This window comes from Terrapene carolina, unplaced genomic scaffold, assembly GCF_002925995.2.
Source record: "Terrapene carolina triunguis isolate 2854851 unplaced genomic scaffold, T_m_triunguis-2.0 Scaffold233, whole genome shotgun sequence".
Taxonomy (NCBI): Eukaryota; Metazoa; Chordata; order Testudines; family Emydidae; genus Terrapene; species Terrapene triunguis.
Window position 1 is genome coordinate 3,887,398 of NW_020664584.1, and position 12,205 is coordinate 3,899,602.

A 12,205-nucleotide genomic window follows, 5' to 3' on the forward strand; every position below is an offset into this window, starting at 1 on the left:
ATGTTGCTGGCATGCAAGTTGTATTGTCTGAGTCAACAACAATCCTGCTTGGCACCATGTTGACCAAGACAAACAAGGCTCTTGTTCCTTGTCAATCTAGGAAAAAGACTCATAGATGCACATATAAAGAGAAGAATCCTTGATACCCATCATCTCACCAAGCCATCAAAGGAGTACTCAAATCCTTCGGCTACCATCGAAAACCAGCCACCATGGGACCATTTAGCCAACTTGGCAGTGGATGTTGCTACATTTGCCCAAGGTCAGCTGACTGGAAGGAACCACAAGCAATGTGGAGAATGCAATGAATCAGTATGCACTGACCATTTCACATTGATACTGGTGTGCAAAAATTGAATATAGGCTCTCACTGAATGATACTTCTGCTAGTTCTTTCAATTTGCTAGTTAAAGTGTTTTTTCATCTAAAAACATGAAATAATTGTTCTTGGTTTCTTAATGCATTTGGGATACAAACTTCCCTCACAACACAATTAATGAAACTTTTTTCTTGACACTGGATGAAGCTTAAGGTATTTTATCTCATATATAAGTGTTAAAAAGCCTTATACCAATGGAAGAGGCAATTCCTTATTTTGTTTCTAGACTGATAGGTTGAGAAATTAGATCTTACATTTTTTACTGGTCCAGGATTGAATTTTTTTTTTCTGGGTCTTGGGCCAGTGTAAATTTAGAGCGAAATTCCATAGTTTGGGAAAGGTGAGAAGTGGTAAATAATTCACTGGTAGTTTGCAGCTATCAGGCACTTTCTTAACTGTATTACCTTCACTCTGCTCAGTGAGCAATCTCATCAGGACTGTTCCAAAACTCTGAGCAGATCTCACCAACCTGTATTTTTTTTTTAAATGTCACTTAGCACAGTGGTTCTCAAAGCCAGTCTGCCGCTTGTTCAGGGAAAGCCCCGGTGGGCCGGGCTGTTTACCTGCTGCGTCCACAGGTGGCTCCCACTGGCCACGGTTCGCCGCTCCAGGCCAATGGGGGCTGCGGGAAGCAGCGCGGGCTAAGGGATGTGCTGGCCACCCTTCCAGCAGCCCCCTTTGGCCTGGAGTGGCGAACCACAGCCAGTGGGAGCCGCAATCAGCCGAAGCTGCAGACGCGGCAGGTAAACCAGCCCGGCCCGCCAGGGGCTTTCCCTGAACAAGCAACAGACCGCCTTTGAGAACGACTGACCTAGCACATGGACATCCCCCTCTACTTTTGTGATGTGAGCTGGTCTTTCTGTAGACAGTCTAGTGTCCTCTGCCCCACACAAGCGAAGGTCTTTTAATGCTCTAGTCTCACCCCTCCCCTTTGCTTTTTGTGTATAATTAAAGCTGTTTCAGTTTAGTGTTTGTTTTTTAACTTTACAGATTCATGAGTGAGTGTAGTGCTACACAGAGAACATAGGAGGTTTTTTAATGTTATGTCAAGCATTACCAGGTGGCACTCTTACACATACTCTTCCAAGTTTTTCTTAATGTGTGAGCAAGTTTTGACTGTTGGGAAGACAAGCTGTGTTAGTTTTGGATTATGCAGAGTTGTGTGTCAAAGCAGCTTTGGGAGAGAGGCTGCTTTATGAGCAGCAGGAGAATTTGCTATCTTCCTTAGGCTCTGATTGCCTCAGCTGACTAGAGTTGCTCATGGGAAACCGGCTTTAGTGTTAGGCTGATATTCCTCGAAGAATACATTGTCCTGCATGCTGTTTGAACATCTCTTGTCAGAACTGGTGTTTCCATCAATAAAACAAATTACATGCAGAGCATTCCCACATTGTCACTGATTTCCCTTGAACTAAAAAGCCAACATGCAAATCCCCAAACCACTGCTACTGCCCTGAAGAGCAACACCGGTGTCAGAACTGAACAATCGTGTTAGAGGAAGGGGAAACATCTTCATATGGACCAAGCTTAGATTTATATAGGAGCTAACTTTGTCCACCCCCCTCACTCCCACCAAGTAATACCTTATTCTGCAAATAAGCCAGTTGATATTAAACAAACTATCCACAGAGTAACATAATACTTGACATGAGTGAGAGTGTTAGACTCAGACCCTTTAGGGTACATCTACACTGCAATAAAACCCCACAACAGTGAGTCTCAGAGCTTGGGTCAGCTGACTCAGGCTCATGGAGCTCGGGCTGTGGGGCTAAAAGATGCAGAGTAAACATCTGGGCTCAGACTGGCACCTAGGCTCTGAGACTCTCCTTCTTCAAGGGTCTTACAGCCTGGGCTCCAGCCCGAGCCCGGACATCTGCATTACAACTTTTAGCCCCATGTGCCCAACTCAGCTTTCCCAGGCCAGCCGTAGGTCTTCTATTGTACTTTAGATATACCCTTAGATTTTTTTGGGAATGTCTCATAGGAGCTTCTAGTATTAAAGGCAGCCATTTATTACAGAAGATGAGATATCAGAAGAGCTGGCCATTAATATTTCAGTGCATTTAAGATGCACTCTGGTGAAGAAGGGGAATTACATTTGAATTTTTACTAGTTTGCAGTTCTCACACTGATTGTAAAATTAAAATGTCCTCTTACGCTCCCTGAAGAGAGGTCAAGGTCAATATATGTCCTGTGTATGGTTTGCTGGCACTTTTGTAATTAAGTCATACTTCACCCAGAGTACTGTGCAGACACTCAATCAGTCTGCCCACTGATAATCTCCCAGAATGTGTGGGAGATACAGAGACATATTGTCAAAGGAGTCGGAAAGAGAGACTTCTGGGGAGGTTTTAATGGCCCAGAATGAATTGCTGCCCTCAGGAGTCCATACAAGCACCGTATCCTAGCTGTGCTAAATGGTGCATTTGAACTATTGTCAGTCTGTTTCTTCCCTCCTCCTCTGTGAGCGCTATCAGGAACCCAGCACCCCTGGCTGTGAACATTAGCACCTTACCATTATCACTATTAGCCAGACCCTAACACTCTCGGGGGCACTGCTGTAGTGACATGACAGGGCTGGGAGAGAAGACATGAAAGCCACACACCCCATATATTCTTCTTTTATGGGCCCAGTCCTTTAAGGTGCCAGGTTCCCTCAGAGTCCATTGACTCCAGTGGGAGCTGAGGGCTTTCAGCACCTCACAGGCTACCCTCTGCACCTCTCTGAAGCAAGCTCCATGAATCTAATAGCAGCTATTTCACTGTCCCAATCCCGGTGGTCCTTTGAAAGGGCTTGAGTTTGCTGTATATATAGAGACAAGAAATGGTGTCATTCAGCCATATAGAGAGGTGTGAACACTCCATAAATGATTTGGGGGGCGTGGGGTGGGGCTAGGATGAGAGAAGCCTTTGTTATATTTCCATGTGAAGAAATTGTTTTAAGACTCTTCAGCAAAGTAGACCTGATTTGCCACTTTTATTCTAGCACTAAATCTATGTAATTGCATTGAAATGAATGGGGTTACTCTGGTATAACACTGAAGCAACATATCAGTGAATGAGACTCTGTCTTTTAAATACGTATCCCCAAAGTCCCTTTAAAATAGAGGTAAGGTTGAGAATAATATTGACCTTTTGCACACATTAATATATTGTAATTCACAGCAACAAAAACCTTAGCTGCTGGAAACTCAAGTAATTCACAATTCATTTCGCAATGCTGGCCTCAGCTCTGCCTGTGGACACTTTCATTCTATAGTCTGGAAATTTCTCCAGTTACCAGGTTAAGGGCCTGATATTGGTATGAGCTGCATACCCACAACTCCAACTGAAGGCAACAGAATCTGAGCACTATTGAAAATCAGTACCCAAGCCTGCATGTTTGAGTGCATGAATTACTGTACTCTATTCTCTATGTATTTATTTATTATCAAGTCATTTATAGTGTACAGACCAGAGAGATTCCCTTTCCTGAAGAGATTCTAATCTGAGCTGGATGTTGTCCTATATCATCTTGTTTGTCCTGTCTAAGGGAAGTTGTGAGAACTGTTGATGAGAAGGAAGAAAGTGCTGTTGGAGGAAATGGGCCTGAAGGAGGAGTGTGCAAGGCAGACATGGCCTGGTGAATGAGGGCAGTTGACCGTTCGTTGACAAAGCTGTAAAGCAAGAGGGCTGGGAAGAGTGTAAAGAACAAAAGAGGGAGTAGATGCAAATGAGACTGTGTGGATGGGGTGGAGTTATAGGGTGTCACAGCTGAGGAGGAGGATCTTGTATTTGAGGAAATAGTGCGAAGACAGAAGACTTTAAGTGAGCCCGAGTTGATTTAGCTAGAGCAACAAGAGGAGGACCATTTACTTAGCAAAAACATGTTGGATAGACTTGAAGAGGTAGAGTGGAGAGGCAGGAAGGCCAGGGAGAGGAGAAGGTTATAGTTGTTCATGCAAGTAATGACTAAGGGAAGGATAAGGGGTTTAGCAATGAGGAACAGGCAGATTCTAGTGATATTGAAGAGGAGGAGTCAATAAGAAGGGGAAGAAAGAAAGAGGGTCAAAGGTAACCAGAGGCTGTAACCTCAGAAAATAGAGAAGAAGTGGATTTGGATAGAAAATACAAGTAGGAAGAATGAACAGCTGAGTTTTGGAGGAGATGTCAGTGTTGGAGATGCATACCTGACAGAAGGCTTGGCTGAAAATAGAGGTCTGGGGTCTATCTGAACAGCGGTGGTTGCTAAAACAAAGGTAGCAGATCAGGTTTTTGATAAAGTAAAGTGAGGAGAGAATCTTGGAGGACACTACCAGATAAAGGGGGAGAGGAGGATGAGGAGCCGTGAAAGGAGATGCTGAAGAAACAGTCAGCAGGGTGAGAACCACCAGGAACAGTGGTGGAAGGCCAGGGAAGAGAGCATCTGAGGAGGACAGAGTATTTAACAGCATTGAAAGCAGTGGTTGGACAGAAGTGCAAGGTCAGCAAAGTGCTCCTTGGCTGTAGCTAGGCACCCCATTAATTTCATTGGGTGTTAACTCTGAGCCTAATGACAACACTTGAAGTATCAGCATTAGCCACTTCATTGCTTATCATTTTAGCAGACAGGATGGGGAACGGGATGAGTGTGAAAACAACAGGGATGAGTTGGGAGTTGCTGTGGGGAATGAAATGTAAAAGGGGGAAAGCAGAGAGAAAAAAGTCGACAGGACAGGGAGAGTAACAGGCCAGGAATGCTGCGCGTCATAAAGAGGAGCATATTTTTCCCACTGAGAGATGCTGAATGTGACAATAAGGTACGTGCATAGCTAAGTTTAGTTACTGCATAAAGACCTTATTCTATCCTGGGCCTCATATAAGGTTCACATTGACATGTGTGGGAGATGAGTTTTGGATTACATAATCTCTTCAATTAGAATTATTTGCTGTAGACCACATGCAAAAGTGGAATTTACCCCGTACAAGTGCCTGACATCATGGACCAGAAGACAATGCAAGCATCTGTTTCATATCATACATGATTTTGAGAAGTTACTAAGCATGCTTCAAAGCATCGTATGAAGCTATAAATGGCACTTTAATATAAAGGAAGGTAATGTTTCCATGTCGTCTGTATGAGATCTTCTCTGCTTTGGATCTCTAGTACACTGGAGAAAAACTTAGTTGTATGAGAGAGCCCTATGCTCAGGATATGCTATGTTGTTTTTACTTTTCCACTGATGCCCTTGTGGCTGTCGGTACTCTCTGCAAAACAAGCTTCGTGATGTGAGGTTTACATGGCGTTTCATGAGAGCTATCCAGGAGCAGGGCTTATAGGAAGGAGTGATGAAGACAACTACTTTGCAGATTGCCACCCATGTGATTTGGGACCTGTGTGTTGTGGTTTAGATTCATATTTCTCTTGGCAATGGAAAAAGTGCTGCTGCTGCTTAACTGGCAGTGACAGGATTATTGGCTTCCCAAAGACCAGGGATTCTGGGATAACAGTGCAGGCTGAACAGGACCAGGGAACAAGAATCCGCATCCCAGGTCTTGTGGGAGAAACTGGGATTCTTTCAATTCCACAGTACTAAATTCACTGCAGTACCTCAAGTCTGTTTGTATCTGTAATATTTATAGCATAACTTGCACCAAGGATTAAGTAACACGCCTCACCATAAAAGAGTAAAATCTTCCTAGTATGTAGGGGAAAATTTCAACACCCTTAACAGATAGCGTTTATATTTAGGAAGCCCATTAAAGTCACTGGAAGCCCACAGAAACCCTTTGACTTCAATGGGAGCTGGATCTGGCCTCGAACAAGAACTCTTTCCTGCAATGGATTGGTTTGGTTAATACTGTAGATCTTTTCCCCTCTGGAGATGAGAGCTCACCCTGTGACCTGCATCAAAACCACTGATCAATTTGGCAGCGTGATGCCAATTAGGACTGGTGTAGTGGCAAGTGCTGTAGTACCTAACTGAGATGCAAGCTTTACACAATATTTATCCTGGCACTATAACTTCCTCACTATAGAATTGATTCAGTGTCAACTGAAGTCAATGGGAGTCTTCATTGACTTCAAAATGCATTGGATTGGGGTCTGTAACAAGCACTAGATGCAGCCCAAAGTTTTCAAACACTCCGTTATTTATTTAAAAGGATTCATTTTGGCCTGATTTCAGTGGTACTGAGCACTCTCAGCTCTTTGATTCCACCAGGAAACTGTTCAGAACCTCTGAAAAATCAGGTCAGTTGCGAATAGCAAACTAAAATATTTCCTATGCTAGATACTTAGTTTACAAGTCTTCATTGTATTTGTGCATGTTTCTTTTGGGCATATGGAAGATATATTGTTTTAGCAAGACTGTTTTCCAGGAGTTATTGGTATGTGTAGAAAAAAGAGCTGATAGCAACAATGCTCCTATTTCCTCAAGGGAAAAAAAAATGTATGAGTTTCCTGCAGTAGGCAACCCACCCACTCCTTAACCGTGCACCCCTTTCATAAGTGTACTGGAACTGTTGTGGCTATAATCCTCTGAGATGGAGGTTGTAAAATAGTAAATTATCACTTATTTTGCAGTCTTGACTAGAAAAATAAATGCAATTATGTGTATGAATGTTGAAAAATGAAGCCAAGTAAAGCAATTCTGGTATATTTGAGGGGAGTTTTCAAATGAAAAGCTGTATTCAATGAATTCTAATGGACTCTTTCTCTAGCATATGTTTCATTATGTGATCTTTCTGAATTAAGTGAACAGCTGTAGCAAATGGCACTAGCCAAATGAGAGTTGGAATTTAAAGGCAAGGCACATTTTCAGGCTGTGAGCATAGTCCCAAGTGGAGCTGCTGGCTGTGCCTAATTTTCACTGGTTGAGTGTTCTGGAGTCTTGTAGCAGTTTGTGTAGAATGTGACTCATGCAGAGGGTTGATGTCACAGACCATCATTATTAATTATTTATTTGTATTAGCGTAGCACCTAGATGCCCTAATTATAGCCGCTGACCCCATTGTGCTAGGCACTGTACAAACACAGAACAAAAAGACTGTCCCTTCCCCAGAGAGGTTACAGTTTAAATCCATGGAAGCAGCATTTTCTCCTGGTCACTTCAGCATTACTTGCAGCTTTGGTATAGACCTGGTATAGTCTCTCATATATTCCTTTTGCAAAGGATGCTGCAATTAAATGCTTCACGTCCTGCCTGAGTTAGACTAAACAAACTACTCAACATCTTTTAAAAGCCAACTTTATATTTTTGTGAAGTTTGCTCAGAAAAATTATGAACTTTCACTCCTGAAATACCTGGTGACAGTTTATTAGTATTTTCCTTGCCTTTTGCACACTGGAGATTAAATCATTTTAGCAGAACCAAGTTTAAATATGAGCCAGGTAAGCAGTGTTTTATCCCTGTCTGAACCATTTGGAAACTAGCATAGGTTTAAGACTTTATGCAATGTAATCTTAAAACTGTTTGACTCAGTTTCTATTAACACAGTTTAATCCCCAATGTAGATAATTCAGGATTCTGGGTAATATATGTAAAAGTTTCATATAAAGTTTTGTCTCATATTTCTTATGTGGTATTACTATTTGTTCACTCTATGCGTTTCCCAAAGATCAGGATTTTGTAATTATTATAGAGATATTTTTTTAGTTAATTATAGCTGATAGGGCTGCTTTGAAATGTTTGTACATGTGCAATATGGAGAAAGATTGGTGTGAACATTAGAGGTCTGGTAAGAGCTTATTTTCAGCTTTGCATCTGTATGTTTCCTCCTCCCCTACTTCACAGCTGTGACTGTGGAGAAACCTCATCCACCACTCTGTGCCTGAAATCACCCTTCATCCTCCACATGTGATGCCCCTGTTTTGGGAGTCAGTGGTTTCTGCACTCAGAGCTGCTGGAAATACCCCCTGGGGGCCACAGGAATCCCCACACTCTCTTCCTCACTTTTCAAAATATGCAGGTCACTGTGAGTGTAACAGATCTGCGCCAGCACAATCAGAAGGTTAGAATGGAGCTACTTGAGTAAATGCCAGCATTGTCCTTAATCTGCAGCATACACCACGTAGAATACACAATGGAGAGAAAGGACCTCCTGGTTCATCCAGGCCCTCTTCCTCAAATGCAGGATTATCCTTGCACTGAGAACCTAACCAAATTCCCCTTGGATCACTGCAAAGACTCCCATTGACTTCTATTGGTGTAGGTTTGGGCCCTAAGTCCATTTGGTGTTTTATCTAGTCTGCTCTTAAACACCTGTACTATGGACACAGCAACGAAAAAACATTCTGGCAAAGCCTATTGGAGGTGGGGAGGGGAGAACAAAATTAAGGGCAGGTGCCCCTCCTGGAAAGTCTGGATTTAACACATGTAATTCTTGCACTTCAGTATATTTTAAAATGTATCAGAACAAGTGCTTTATACATTGAACATTAGTGTGTTTGGAATTCTGCTACACTGTCCTATATGTGTTCTTTTACCACATTCATCACCATGGTATCTGAGGCCCAGATCCTCAAAGGTAGAGTCACCCAACTCTCTGGTTTCAATGGGATTTAAGTGCCAAAATACTGTTTAGGGTGTGGGTCTGAGTGCCTTCCAGAGTTGCGTTAAGCAAAGTGAGTAACATTTCCACTGGGATAATTGCCAATGGCAAGTTACCTCCCCTTAAAGTAAACAAGTGGGCCCCATAACCCAAAGGATTTACATATGTTTGTAGCTTCCCTCTTCTGATACCGGGGAAAACTGTGATTTTTTAATTTTTTTTCCTGTTTCTGGCTTACTCTTTTCTCCTTTCTTTCTAAAGTATATCTTGATAACTTTCGTTCTTGTGTTTTCCATCCCTTTAGTTTTTGTCTCTTAATCTGCGCCAGTGATCTATGCCAGTGACCAGGCCTCAGACGCTAAGCATTGAGAGTCTACACCTAAAACTTAAATCAACTTATCTACACCGTTCAGAGGTGTGAAAAATTCACTCCCCTGAGAGACAAAGTTAAGCCGACCTAAGTCCTAGTGTAGACACTGCTGGGTCCACAGAAGAACCCATTCCTTTGCAGTAATAGTGTCTATACTACAGTGACGCAACTGCACCTGTGCCACTATAGCATTGCTAGTGTAGCCATAACTTGAGGAATAAAACTTGATTGCCCCACTAGCCACACTGGGGTGTGGGCAGCAGACATTAGTTTACAATAGTTTTAAAAAGTGACTCGTTCTACTAAATCCCTTTGTGGATTCTGGGATTGTTGGAAGACACCTCAGAATTCAGATCATAGAATCATAGGACTGGAAGGGACCTTGAGAGGTCATCTAGTCCAGTGCTCGGCACTCATGGCAGGACTAAGTATTATCTATACCATCCCTGACAGGCATTTGTCTAACCTGCTCTTAAAAATCTTCAATGGTGGAGAGTCCACAACCTCCCTGGGCAATTTATTTCAGTGCTTAACCACCCTGACTTTTAGGAAGTTTTTCCTAATGTCCAACCTTAACAGTCCTGGATGCAGTTTAAACCCATTGCTTCTTGTCCTATCCTCAAAGGTTAATGACAATGCTTTTTCTCCCTCCTCCTTGTAACAACCTTTTATGTACTTGAAAACTGTTATCATGTCCCCTCTCAATCTTTTCTTCTTCAGACTAAACAAACCCAATTTTTTCAATCTTCCCTCATAGGTCATGTTTTCTAGACCTTTAATGATTTTTGTTGCTCTTCTATAGATTTTATTGAGTTTATCCACATCTGAAATGCAGTGCCCAGAACTGGACACAATACTCCAGCTGAAGCCTAATCAGTGCGGAGTAGAGCAGAAAAATTACTTCTCATGTCTTGCTTACAACACTCCTGCTAATACATCCCAGAATGATGTTTGCTTTTTTTGTAACAGTGTCACACTGTTCACTCATATTTAGCTTGTGATCCACTATAACCCCCAGATCCCTTGCCGCAGTACTCCTTCCTAGACAGTTATTTCCTATTTGTATGTGTGAAACTGATTGTTCCTTCCTAAAAGTGGAGTACTTTGTATTTGTCCTTATTGAATTTCATCTTATTTTCTTCAGACCATTTCTCCAGTTTGTCCAGATCATTTTGAATCTTAATCCTATCCTCCAAAACAGTTGCAACCCCTCCCAGCTTGGTATCACCTGCAAACTTTATAAGTATACTCTCTATGCCATTATCTAAATCATTGATGAAGATATTGAACAGAACTGGACCCAGAACTGATCTCTTCGGGACCCCACTCAATATGCCCTTCCAGCATGACTGTGAACCACTGGTAAAGGTTTTCCAACTAGTTATGAACCCCCTTATAGTAGCTCCAACTAGGTTGTATTTCCCTAGTTTGTTTATAAGAAGGTCATGTGAGGCAGTATCAAAAGCATTACTAAAGTCAAGATATACCACATCTACCGCTTCTCCCCATCCACAAGGCTTGTTACCCTGTCAAAGAAAGCTACCAGGTTGGTTTGACATGATTTGTTCTGGACAAATCCATGCTGATGGTTACTTATCGTCTTATCTTCCAGGTGTTTGCAAGGCGATTGTTTAATTATTTGCTCCATTATTTTTCCAGGTACTGAAGTTAAGCTGACTCGTCTGTAATTCCCCATGTTGTCTTTATTTTCCTTTTTATAGACAGGCACTATACTTCCCCTTTTCCAATCCTGTGGAATCTCGCCCGTCTTCCATGACTTTTGGAAGATAATGACTAGTGGCTCAGATATCGCCTCAGTCAGCTCCTTGAGTATTTTAGAATGTATTTCATCAGGCCCTGGTGACTTGAAGACATCTAACCTGTCTAAGTAATTTTTAACTAGTTAGATGTCTAACTGCAATATTGCAGTCCATATCAGACATTCCTGACTTCCCCCACTGCCACGTCTATTTTGTTGGTTTAAGTTTGTTCTTGATTAAATGTCTAACCTTATGGGATATTTGAAAAAGGCGCCACAATCAGAAAAAGTGTTTTATGTAAGCCCTTACAAATCAGAATGCCTCATTCTGGAGAACCTATAGTTATCCCAACATGGAGACTGATGGGGGACAGATTTTTTTATAAGGGTGTTTAAATTAATCTGTGCTGACTGACTCCACAGCCTGGTGAGTGGGGCTTGAGCTCTTACGCCTGCAGTCCTCAGTTTCTAAGTCACCTTTTAAATGTCTCATGTTGCTCTTAGTCCATTTTATGATTTTATATGGCAGCTGCTGTCATTGTGGTATCTAAGCCTAACATCCTTCCCCCTCTCCCATTCATGTCTGTGTTCTCCTTCAGTCAGCTTTTCCTTTTCTATTCAGCCCTGTTTGCTCCCTCCTCCCCTTTTCCCTATGCCCTCTCCTTCTCATTCCACTCTCCCCATCACTTTGTGCCTCAGCTGCTGCCTCTCATTTACTGTGCACATCGTTCTTCCTATTTCTTCTGTACATCAGGAACCCAGTTTCTTCCCCTAGTCCACAGGAACCAACAGCTAGCAACCAATGGCCAGATTTTCAAGAGAGCTCAGAGCCTGGAAGCCCCATCAGCTCCCATTGGGAAGCCCCATCTCTCCTTCCTTCCTCATACTTCAAGATCCTTTCTGCCTCATTTCCTCTAACCCCTCATTCCCCTCATCTTCACTAGTTCCATCCCTCATGAATCTCTTTCCCACTCATTGCCAAGTCTTTGCTCCCCATTCTCAGGAGAGACATTAAGGGGAAGATAATCATATTTATCTCAAGTTTCCAAGAAATCATAATCATACCATTACAGTGCAGCTGCATTGGTGCAGAAAGCATCCTTTAAATGAGTAATAGAACCAGGATTTCAAAAGTCAGTTTGCTTGTTTTCATAACATGATCTTAATTCTACAAGGGGGAAGAAAA

General features: G+C 42.3%; 1 protein-coding gene across 1 annotated transcript in view; it reads left to right on the forward strand.

The window, feature by feature from the left end:
• Nucleotides 1-12,205, forward strand: part of PTPRT (protein tyrosine phosphatase receptor type T) — a 697,808-nt gene that overhangs the window by 185,225 nt on the left and 500,378 nt on the right. The gene's annotated exons all lie outside the window — the stretch shown is intronic.